The sequence below is a fragment of the Schistocerca cancellata genome, chromosome 8 (genome assembly GCF_023864275.1).
Source record: "Schistocerca cancellata isolate TAMUIC-IGC-003103 chromosome 8, iqSchCanc2.1, whole genome shotgun sequence".
Taxonomy (NCBI): Eukaryota; Metazoa; Arthropoda; class Insecta; order Orthoptera; family Acrididae; genus Schistocerca; species Schistocerca cancellata.
In genome coordinates, this window is record NC_064633.1 from 550714590 (window position 1) to 550727915 (window position 13326).

The following is a 13326-nucleotide window of genomic DNA, read 5'->3' on the forward strand; positions in this document are numbered from 1 at the left end:
GTCGCTGCGGTCCGGTCCCAGGTCGACGGGCACGTGCACCTTCCGCCAACCACTGGCGACAACATCGATGTACTGTGGAGACCTCACGCCCCACGTGTTGAGCAATTCGGCGGTACGTCCACCCGGCCTCCCGCATGCCCACTATACGCCCTCGCTCAAAGTCCGTCAACTGCACATACGGTTCACGTCCACGCTGTCGCGGCATGCTACCAGTGTTAAAGACTGCGATGGAGCTCCGTATGCCACGGAAAACTGGCTGACACTGTCGGCGGCGGTGCACAAATGCTGCGCAGCTAGCGCCATTCGACGGCCAACACCGCGGTTCCTGGTGTGTCCGCTGTGCCGTGCGTGTGATCATTGCTTGTACAGCCCTCTCGCAGTGTCCGGAGCAAGTATGGTGGGTCTGACACACCGGTGTCAATGTGTTCTTTTTTCCATTTCCAGGAGTGTAGTTACCAAATGGTCGCTGGAGCACATGTGCTTTTTAGTAAAGGCAGTGAAAGAGGACCTGCCTTTTTGTTATGTTAAAAGTTACATGTGAAACGTTCCTCTACCACAAATTTTGCTATCCTGTCCATCGATATATCCAGAACGTTCTTCGTGATTTCCTTCGCTTATACTCGACGATTACTAAAGAGGTAAAATAGCTATTTTACAGTCATGCAGTTTCGTAAACAAACTTTATGCATTGCGCGCCAGGTGTAGCCAACAACTGCCACTGAGAAGCACTGCAGTCGCAAATGACTGTGAGGGGGCACGCTCCGTGCGAATGTACCAGCATACGAACTACACTGGTAAAGACGGCCGGCGCGTTTCACGTTGAGAAACACGTCCCGTGTGAGGATGGGCTACACACCGTGGGCCAAATGCTGGCCGGCACCTGCCGCGGAGGCGGACGGGCAGAGCTCTGTTTGTTTGGGCCGCCGGCCGGCCACCGTGGAAACTAATTTAGATAATAGGCGCAGATTGGCAGCCGCTACCTGCCGCGTGCCGCTATTAATAGCTCGGCGGGGCGATTCGGCCGGCGCGATCGTCGCGAGCAATTAATTCCGATGGCTCGCCAGATGGGCCTGATGAATGGCCGACATCTCTCTCTCTCTCTCTCTCTTTCTCTGCCCCTCTCTGCTCTTCCAGGAAGGCCGCGTCGCTGAGTATAAACGGAGCAAATGCGACGGAAGACGCCTCGTCCCGGACTAGCTGCCGTTGCCCTGTCGCGGCTGTGAGATGAATTATACGCTCCACCTGTTGCATTAGCGGCAGACAAAAAGCCTACGCAAGACATCCCCACTGTGCGTCCATCGCATGAGAAACGCGAAATGCAACAGGCTGCTGGAGAGACGGACGCGGACGTGGCCAGATAAGATAAGTTGAAGTGAAGAAGCAAAAGGCAACTAATTACATTTGGCGTCGCTACAGCATCTGCCCGCCCACCTTGTCTTCATCTCACTTCTTTCCTCCCCCCACCCCGTCCCCACCTTCCCTCTCTCACATCGACGTCACCTTCCAAACAAACCCATGCGGCAGATATTTTGTAAGCATATGCATACATACCAAGTAGGTTATACGCAGTACGTTACACATTTTTGTTACGAACATAAACTTAGTCAGACAGGGTGAGACACAGGAACACAATATCATTTCTTATTTTTCGTAGACACCATTCGGGGAACCGATTTTGCAAGTCACTGCTATGAATCTATTGAAGGAGCGATATGTGGAAAGGATAAAACTACTTGAAATATAGTATTCCTAGAATTCTTCCCAAGCTGTTCCTACTCACACAGTGAAAAGTGTTTTGCGTTTTATACTGCTATAACGCTAGTTACATTTCTCTTATCAGCAACAGGTTAAAATGGTTCAAATGGCTCTAAGCAATTTGGAACTTAACATCTTAGGTCATCAGTCCCCTAGACTTAGAACTACTTAAACCTAACTAACCTGACATCACACACATCGAGGCTCGAGGCAGGATTCGAACCTGCGCCCGTAGCAGCCGCGTGGTTCCGGACTGAAGCGCCTAGAACCGCTCGGCCACGCGGCTGGCAGCAACAGGTGAGAGAAATACAAGTAACATTTTAGCAGTGTAACACGCAAGTCACCTCACAGTTCTTGTTGCTTTTCGTTGGCTTATTTCAGTCTTAAGACTTCCATTTCCTGGAATTTTTTTTGAATGTTTCCAAATACATATCTTTAGGACTTGGAATTATCAGGATACCTTTCAGCATACAGCACCAGTTTGGTGACAGCCGTCATAAACGAAAACCATATTTAGTTATTCGAATGTCGTATTGATTGTGAAAGACTGAAAAGCTTCACGACCGAGAAGTTTGGGTCTGGCAGTGAAGCATGCTCGGATAGCCTAAGGGCTAGGTGATTGCTCGCTATAAGTTGGAAATCCGGGTTTGACTCCTCGCCGGGCACAAATTTTCATCGTCGTCATTCCATTATGCAGCAGATGGTTATCCATATTCGCAACTATGAATATGTTTCATGTACAGGGCTATTACAAATGATTGAAGCGATTTCATAAATTCACTGTAGCTCCATTCATTGACATATGGTAACGACACACTACAGATACGTAGAAAAAATCATAAAGTTTTGTTCGGCTGAAGCCGCACTTTAGGTTTCTGCCGCCAGAGCGCTCGAGAGCGCAGTGAGACAAAATGGCGACAGGAGCCGAGAAAGCGTATGTCGTGCTTGAAATGCACTCACATCAGTCAGTCATAACAGTGCAACGACATTTCAGGACGAAGTTCAACAAAGATCCACCAACTGCTAACTCCATTCGGCGATTGTATGCGCAGTTTAAAGATTCTGGATGCCTCTGTAAGGGGAAATCAACGGGACGGCCTGCAGTGAGCGAAGAGACGGTTGAACACATGTATCTGGACATGCTGGAAAATTGGGTCATGCCACAACTGAAGACCGACAGCGCTGACTTCATCTTTCAACAGGATGGTGCTCCACCGCACTTCCATCATGATGTTCCGCATTCCTTAAACAGGAGATTGGAAAACCGATGGATCGGTCGTGGTGGAGATCATGATCAGCAATTCATGTCATGGCTTCCACGCTCTCCCTACTTAACCCCATGCGATTTCTTTCTGTGGGGTTATGTGAAAGATTCAGTGTTTAAACCTCCTCTACCAAGAAACGCGTCAGAACTGCGAGCTCGCATCAACGATGCTTTCGAACTCATTGATGGGGACATGCTGCGCCGAGTGTGGGAGGAACTTGATTATCGGCTTGATGTCTGCCGAATCACTAAAGGGGCTCATATCGAACATTTGTGAACGCCTAAAAAAACTTTTTGAGTTTTTGTATGTCTGTGCAAAGTATTGTGAAAATATCTCAAATAATAAAGTTATAGTAGGGCTGTGAAATCGCTTCAATCATTTGTAATAACCCTGTATTATCGATCGTAAGTCGGTAATGAAAGACTGGAACGTGGTGACATAACAGCCAAAAATACATCACAAAAAAAAGGTTCAAATGGCTCTGAGCACTATGCGACTTAACTTCTGAGGTCATCAGTCGCCTAGAACTTAGAACTAATTAACCCTTACTAACCTAAGGACGTCACACACATCCATGCCCGACGCAGGATTCGAACCTGCGACCGTAGCGGTCACGCGGTTCCAGACTGAAGCGCCTAGAACCGCACGGCCTCACCGGCGGGCAATACATCACAGTTACTGCTTCTGAAGAGGAGTGTTCAGCACAAACCGGAGAGTGTGTGGCGCGCACGGACAGGCCGGCCGGCCCAGCGGGCGGCTGGGCACTCGGGCAGCGGCCGCTGGCAGGCAGAGCTTTCTCCGCGGCTTTCACGGGCAGAGCCACGCCCAGCGTGTGGGGGAAAGCTGTCACCACGCCGCCCCCACCCAGCTTCGCCGATGGCCCGGCCGCCGGCGAGCAACAGGGGCGGAGAGTCCTGCACCAGCGCAAACGTAAGGTGCGCGCTTCCTGTATACTGACACGGCTGTTGGGGTGTCTCCACCCAACGCTTTACATGTAGCGCCCTTTCTGCGGGTCACAGGTCACTGCTGTTCAGTCCGAACACACATACTTGTCACGTATAATGCTGACCATTAAAGCTGCAACACGATGAAAATTGGGATATTTTCTTATTTAGTAGTTTCTGTGTTTTAGGCATTATTATTATTATTATTATAGCTATTATTATTATTATTATATTATGAACAGTACAATCCACAGTGCATTAATGAAATTGTTTCCTTCTTTTGCAAACATATATCTGTACAGCTCCAAAATCCAACACCCCTTTACAGTGCTAACTACTCAGAAAGACAGAAAAGTATAAATGAAACGAAAGTGATGTAAAGATGGGGAAAGAGGGAGGACAGACACAATGTGACTGAAGAAAGTTGCCGCGCGGGATTAGCCGAGCGGTCTCAGGCGCTGCAGTCATAGACTGTGCGGCTGGACCCGGCGGAGGCTCGAGTCCTCCCTCGGGCACGGGTGTGTGTGTTCGTCCTTAGGACAAGTGTGTAAGCTTAGGGACTGATGACCTTAGCAGTTAAGTCCCATAAGATTTCACACACATTTGAACATTTTTTGAAAAAAAGTGAGTTAGTATCTAGCTACGTACAAACGCTAAAAATAATCAAGGAAATTATCATTAACGGTTCGAAAAAGTAAGGAAGTTAAGGAGATATTTCTAGACACGTCAGTAGTATTAGTAATGACGACAGCATGCGGCGGACGTCTAATTGAAGAGATTAAATTAGATGTGCTTTTCCTTCCAGTACATCCACAGTGAGGAGACGCTTTGTAAGTAGGCTGTTTATGTTTTCTTTATGTAAGTTTGATGTTTATGTTTTCTTATTGGCAACGTTACGTAGCGCTCTCTGTATGAAAATCACTGGCTGTGCTGTGTGCAGTATGTGGCTAGTTTGAATTGTTGCCTGCCATTGTTGTCATGAACTGCTATAGCTGGATGTGAACAGCAGATTGCGTTGGGCAGTTGGAGGTGAGCCGCCAGCAGTGGTGGACGTGGGGAGAGAGATGGCGGAGTTTTGATAATCTGTAAGACTGAATGTCAATTATGAATATTAAGGTAAATACATTGTTTGTTCTCTATTAATATCTTTCATTTGCTAACTATCCCTATCAGTAGTTAGTACCTTCAGTGGTTTGAATCTTTTATTTAGCTGGCAGTAGTGGCGCTCGCTGTTTTGCAGTAGCTTGAGTAGCGAAGATTTTTGTGAGGTAAGTGATTTGTAAAAGGTATAGGTTAAAGTTAGTCAGGGCCATTGTTTTGTAGGGGTTATTGAAAGTCAGATTGCGTTGCGCTAAATAATATTGTGTGTGAGGTTAAGCACAGGCTTGTATAATTGTTCTAAGTGGACGTTTCACATGTAAAATTGTTCAAAGGGGACGTTTCATATGGCGACCCTGCCAGGATACCTCACTGGAATCTTCTGATTTTTTCTTGTAGTTTGTGTATTTAGTGTAGCTTTTGTTTATAGCTAGCGCGTAATTGTAGAGAGAATCTCCTTTGTAGTTGCAGTCTTTCATTGTTGTACTGTAAAACAGTTGTGGTATGCATGTAGATTTGCACCAAGTATTTCGCAGCTGCAATTAACTATATATTATTTTCAGTGCTATGTTAATGTGTTCTCTTATTTTTTGCTATTCAAATTGTGCTTTTCTGTGTTATCGTGTGAAAAATTGTCTCAATAATGGCGTGTGAAAAACGTAACACTCGGCTCCAAAGTAAACTAAGAAACGACAGTGAAGACGAAAGCAATGTGTTAGCGCCACTGTGTAATGAGTTAACTAATGTTCAAAGTAGTAATTTGGTAACTGTGCATAGGGAAATGGAGCGGGCGTCAAACAATGGCGTAGACAGTCAAACAGGTAGTGAACAGGGAAGCATTATCGATCGATCGGTCGGCAACAGCTCGCCTCAGGAATCCGAAATGATAGGAGACAATTTTGCAAATACTGTAGATTCAGGTTTTGCGTCCTCACCGGTTTCTCAAATGAGTCAAGACACATTTTCTGCTTGTCAAAATGTGAATGCTGCCGGTGAAAACGCACTGCCAAAGAGCATAGAGAAACAGATTCCAGACACTAATACATTATTATTGCAATTAATGCAAAAAATGGAACAAAATCAGAAACAAACACAGCAACAGTTAGATACAATGGGACAAAATCTGCAAAAGTTAGACACAGTGGAACAAAATCAGAGACAAACACAGCAAAAGCTTCAAAAGTTAGACTCATTGGAACAAACGCTTGAACAAACACGTGAAGATTTAACTACTGAGTTACATAAAATCGAATCGAAATGTCAAAAAGTCTGTAATGACGTAAAAACACAAATTTGTGAGCATTTCCAACCTATTTTTTCGCTGCATGAAAATGCATTACAGAATCACGAAGCAGCCATAAAAGAGCTGCAAACCATTGTTCATGAAAATCATGAGACCTTGTGGGCTAAAATTGACTCAGTTGCATCTACCGATTCGGTAACGCAACTTGCAAAAACTCAGGAAAACTTAAAGGACACAGTAGAAAGACACATGGAGGAAATTAGTTCATTATCAGAGAAAGTAGCCGAACTTTCGGATCAGGTCACTAATTTATCTACAAAGGTAGATGATGATCTGAATGACACAAGACCCGTAGCCTTCACTGACACAGAAGAGTATGAACAAATAAGAAAATTCAAACAAAATCAGAATCAAATTAATACGCAATACAAAAGAGAAATGCGGGAAGTACAAGATCAGCTGACACAGGTAATACAAGAATTACGTATTTCAGAGGACACTCGCGCCCCAATAAGGGAAGAGGGACATAGAAATACGGAACAGCCACAAAATAATAACACAGGGCATTTCGGTAATTATGAAAGAAATTGGCAAGGTACACCGAATTTTGAGATGGAACCGCCGACACGACGTAGCAATGACCGACATGCTACTCGCCGACACGATGATTTTGACTATAAGCTGTACATTACTACACGTAAATTCAAAACATTTAAGAATTCTGGCAACGACATTCATCCACAAGCATGGCTCCATCAATTCTCTCATTGTTTCCCTCCCAACTGGTCATTGGAGCACAGATTAGAATTTATGTGTGGCTACTTGGAGAATGAACCAGCTGTAAGAATGCGATCGGTCATTCACGATTGCCACAGTGAAGGAGAGTTTTACCATGCCTTCCTCTCAGCATATTGGTCCCAAGCCACACAAGACCGCGTAAAACATAGCATCATGATGATGAAACACTTTGAACAATCTGAATTTTCCAGTCTTGTCAAATATTTTGAAGACATGTTGCACAAGAATCAATACCTGTCAAACCCATACAGCCCCTCAGAACTCATCCGCATTTGCTTAATCAAACTGCCCGAACATTTGAGACATATTATTTTAGCAGGACGTTGCAAAGACGACATTGAAGCTTTTCAGGGACTGTTACAAGAACTGGAAATTGACACAGACAGTCGCGGGATGCGAAAACAGGAAAACAATCATTACAGGTCACATCCGTCACAATTCCGTGACGACAGAAACAATAAATGGCCACGACAAACCTATTCTTACAACGTAAATCGTGACCAAAACAGACACCACCCATATGATAACCACTGGCAGAGTAATAGTTACAGGGAAAGATCACCTCTCCGCAGTAATGACTATCACAGAGACAATCAGAGAAACAGACAATATGGGAACCAAAATAACTATTATCAAGGGAGACAGAATAACTTTAGACGCAACGGTCCAGCACGCAGTTACGACTCAGGCAGAAATTCTCCACCACGTGACCGACAAACAAGAAACTATGTAAACTACCGACATGACGACAGACGATATGATCGTAACGACAGACCTGAATTGCATCAGAACTGGCGAGATTTAAACAGAGCTGGGCCCTCTCGGCAAGGCGAATTTGTGGAAGTTAGGCCTCCAAATCCCAATAACGACGCGCGCCAACAAAGAGACAATAGGCGATGACTCACACCACTGGCAGCCACAAGACGTACTTATGAAACTGATGACGCAGCTGCCGTAGCTAGTAATTACGTAAAAATGGAAGACATTAGGGACATCTTACTCCAGGAACACGACGTAAAACATAACAACATTGCATATCCTGTGATTCATATTACTGTAAATGACGTAAAATTTACGGCAGTACTTGACTCTGGCAGTCCCATTTCAGTAATTAGCGAAACAGCTTTTAGCAAATGCAACAAAGCGAACGATTGCCCCACACTTCCGTTACGTAAGATTAAATTACAAGGTGCAATCTTTGGAAAAAGTGTAGATGTACGCCAACAAACCAATTTAGAATTCTTTTGTCAAAGCCACAGCTTCTCTATGAACTTCCTTATTGTTCCATTATTGTCGACGGAAATTATACTGGGAGTAGACTTTTTGAATGAATACAAAGCAATCTTAAGCTTTCACGATGCTGAAATAAGTTTAGAGAAAGAAGGTAAGTCAATAGCTTTGAAATTTGAAGACTGGCTCTCAAACCATGATGAGGAAATTAATCGGCTTTACCTTCTGTTAGATAACAGTTCGGAATTTTCTACGGAACTAGACACTAACAATCACTCTGCAAGTACTGACAGGGATGACATCGACGGCATATTTGAAATTAATGAGTTAATTCAGAATAAAATTCAGACAATTGAGAATTGTAATGACACTGATAGGCAGGACCTTTTTGAGATTTTACAAGCACATTCCACAGTTTTTACTCACAAAACAGGAACAATCAAGGGATTTCAATACCAATTTCGTGTTCGTGAGCATACTAAATTTTGTGTTAGACCATACGTAATTCCGGCGCATTATAGGGACCGTGTTAGAACAGAAATACAATCTATGCTTGACGAGGGCATTATTGAGCCTGCAGCAAGCTCATACAACAATCCGTTACATGTTGTTGAGAAGAAAAATGGATCGATCAGACTTGTCTTAGATTCGAGACAAATCAATACTATCATTATTCCTGAAACAGACAGGCCGCAGACGATGGAAGAACTTCTTCAAAATTTTAATGGTGTAAAAGTGTTGTCTTCCATTGATCTCAGATCCAGCTTTTATCAGATCGAACTTCATCCAGAATGCAGAAAATACACAGCTTTCCTTTGTTTCGGCGTTTGTTATCAGTTTCGGAAACTTCCTTTTGGTTTGAACATTTCTTCGGCAGCATTCATTCGTGGGTTAAATTCCATATTACCTGAGTTCTTAAAACGTCACATCACCTTATATGTGGACGATATTCTAATAGCAGAAGCTTCATGGAAACAACATAACCGCATCCTCAACAGTTTGTTACGTATTTTTGCAGAATCTGGAATTACAGTTAACTTGGAAAAGTCTGAATTCGGTAGGTCAAAGGTGAAGTTTTTGGGACATATTATTTCTTCTGAAGGCATTCAGCCGGATCCTGAAAAGTTAGAAGCAATTAGAGCCATTCCAGTTCCATCCACAAAAAAACAAGTCCGCAGTTTTCTAGGTCTCGTAAATTTTTACCGTCGTTTTCTGAATATGCAAATTCTAGTTACACCTAAACTTTGTTCTCTCACTGGAAAAAATACTATTTGGAACTGGGACGAACAAGCACAGTTGGAATTCAATTCTTTGAAAGAAGCGTTACTTCACGCGCCAATACTAGCTCATCCAGATCTGTCACAAGATTTCTGCCTTAGCACTGATTCTTCCAAAGTTGGTCTTGGTGCCCATTTATTTCAAGAAGCCATAGAAGATGACATTACTGTTCAGAAAACCATTGCTTTTGCTAGCCGAGTGCTAACAAAATCTGAAAAAAATTATTCCGTTACTGAATTAGAAGCTTTAGCTATCGTTTGGGCATTTAACAAATTCCGTTTCTTTCTTTCTGGTAAGCACGTAAAAGTATACAGTGATCACCGTGCATTACAGTTTCTTATGTCTTCAAAATTAAATCATGATAGGTTAAAACGTTGGGCATTGTTTCTGCAAGAATTCCGCTTCACAATAGTCTACGTTCCCGGCAAGGAGAACATTGTTGCGGACGCGCTGTCACGCGCACCGGCTGGGCTTGAGAAAAGTAACACAGAAGGCAACCTCGAGAAAAATTTCAGTATTCTTTACATTCAGAAAGTCGCCTTTGAAAACTTCATCACCACATCTTTAAAGGACATTGCTCATGAACAAGATAAAGATCCAATTTGGAAAGATATCAAAAGTAAATGGCATGAAAAGACACACACTCAGATTCGGCATTATTACCTGGTTAGAAACAACATACTCTTCAAACGCTGCACTGTTGATGACAAGCTATGGGTACTTTGCATTCCAGACGATTTTGTTAATAAGCTCATTTGGTACATTCATTTCAGCTACGCACATTTTGGTCCACGAAAATGTTATCATATTCTTCGAACGACTTGTTATTTTAACAATATGGAAAAGCGAATTCGAAGAGTCTTGTCTATTTGTAAACTTTGTCAAAAGGCGAAACCATCTACTATCTCACATCGTGCTCCGTTATTTCCTATTATTCCTTCTAAATTGAAAGAATTTGCTGCTGTTGATCTCTTGGGACCCCTTGTCAGAACATCGAATGGATTTTCGTACGTTCTAGTCGCTGTTGAACTTACTTCAAAATTTGTTTCTTTCACTCCGTTACGTAAAGCCACTGGACGGTCTGTATCCAACGCCTTTGTTAAAAATTTTTTACGTGAAGTTGGACACGTTAGTAAAGTCATTTCAGATAACGGACCGCAATTCAGATCTGCTGTTTGGTCACGCATGCTTCGGAATCATAGAATCAAACCTGTTTTTATTTCATTGTATTCACCACATTGTAACCCGTCTGAACGGATTATGAAAGAAATCAATAAGCTTTGCAGACTTTATTGTCACAGAAAGCATCAGCATTGGGACAGATATTTACACTTATTTCAAAATGTGCTGAATGAAATGCCTCATGATTCCACTGCTTTACCACCTACTCTTGTACTGAAGAATGTAGAACCTCCGAACAGAATCAGAGAGCTTGTACCTTTCCCGAATACACGTAAACTTCGACACAAAGACATAATTGATTTGGCTCTTAAAAATATAAAATCTGCAGCAGACAAAAGGAGAAAACTACACGGTAAAGCAAATGCAAAGAAATTATATATTGGTCAGAACGTTCTCATTAAAGCTCATTCATTGTCACATAAGAAGAAACACTTGAGTCACAAATTCTTTCTAGTTTACAATGGACCTTACAGAATCCGACGTATACCACATGATAATTGCGTTGAAGTTGAAACTCTGCGTACTAGGAAGAGTAAAGGTTTACACCACATTTCTCATGTAAAACCATTTATTGACAGATAATCTGCCTTTTAACTTAGTCTTTGCAATTGTCACTTCACGCTACTTGTACAATTTGTCCCACTGAGAAACTGTTAACATGCAACTATGTTTTTAAAGTTAACTAACCATCCAGTCAAGAACATAGGTAACTTAGACAAGTAATTGTGAATGCATTGTTATTGCGAACAGACGACACAGTGTTGTTATTTATACATTCTTCCTTGTTAGTTGCACGATTACATAACGAATATACGGCTTACATACTTAGAACATATACCAGCACTGCTAGTGAAATTTTCATGCAACATTTTGGTTTGCTTACGAGTGGATTCTGGATTTGAGGTGCTTTCTGTGAAATGCCAGATGACATAGTGGTTAGTTTATGTGACAGCTACACGATTTTATCACGACGCTGCTAATGCGTGACAATTTACAATGTTGCTTTTGCGGTGTATCTGTTTTATATCTGCACAGTTTTTTCTGAATTCTTCTATAAAGTGAGACATGTTTTAGTGGTGACTTTTGTGCTATTGCTACAAGGAGACAGCCTTTTGCGTAGGACAACAATACGTTACAGCACAGTACTTTCCTCATCACGGCAATAAGCGTAATAACTAAGTTATCTATACGCAAAGCATTTCACTTTGTTTATCATGAGGTAAGTACATTGACTTCTGCAGAACTTAGCTTTCGGAGGATAATAACTACGACACTTCCCAGAGATTATCTTACAGCAAGACGCACATTTAGCGCTACAGGACACATATTTGAGTGATTAATTTTGTACTTAAAACATTTATTTTTAAAGATTTTTGAATTACAAAGAAAGTTTTTCGCAATACATTTCATTCCATTGCTGAAATCTGTAACATCTGAGGGTATAATTACAATAATCCTCAGGGGGGTACACGCCTACTTTGTGTATCATGTGTTTGGCAAGCACAAGGAGCCCTAGCTAATATGGTATTTGCTTATACAACTTTACACATCGGTACCATATTTCTCTAACACATAAATTACACAGCTATCTGATCATTTAACTGAGAGAGACAAACTTTTTTATTACGTCAGTGACGGATGTTTACGCAATTGCACAGTTGGGTAACTTCACACTTACGAAATTGTATTTTGTCTGTACTGTGTGAACTGTTCATATTTTTTGGTACCATTGTGATACTATGAAAGCTTTGAATGATGTATTTGGTGTGAGATCATGATTTTTAAAGTACGTTTGAGGTAGATGACACTACTGAAATGAGCAGAGAATTTTCTTTAGATTTTGAAACAATTGCAGAAAGCTACGACGATTTTGAGATTTGACTGAGGTTTTATGATGTTATTTTTACGACGACGATGTGTATTATGCTGTTGCGGTAAGTTTATGATCCATAAGCTGATGCTATATGAGTTATTTGATTATGCTATGTATCTGTTATGATGAAATATGAAAAAAGTGTCGACGAATAAGGTAAGGAGTAATGAATAGTGGTTAGGGACTCTTGACTTGTGAAAAAGGATGTTGGAAACCAAGAATCGTACTTTAAGAGTTATGAAATGTATGTAAATGCGTGAATGTATTACAATGCCGACGAAAATTTTTTGGACTCTGTTATGTCAATTGGATTTTGTCTCTACAGATTTGTAACGCAAATTCTTGACCTGTGAAATATTTTTATATGAGACTGTCACTGTAGCGGAAACTGCTGTCGTAAATATTTCCGTAAGAAAGTTAAGTGACCACCTGCACATAATGCGACGTGGGCACCCAGGTGTGTCAGACACCTGGAGAACAAGCCTTTTCAGACGCTCAGGTAGAAAAGAAAGCCATTAGGGTGTGCCAGAGGCACAGGTGGAAGAAAAGGACAAAGGGAGGCCATTAAACTCGCTGTTGACATGTTGACATACCTTTGTAGAGGGCATCGCTAATGCGACACGCTCGTTACTTGAAAACATATGATTTTTGTAATGCGTT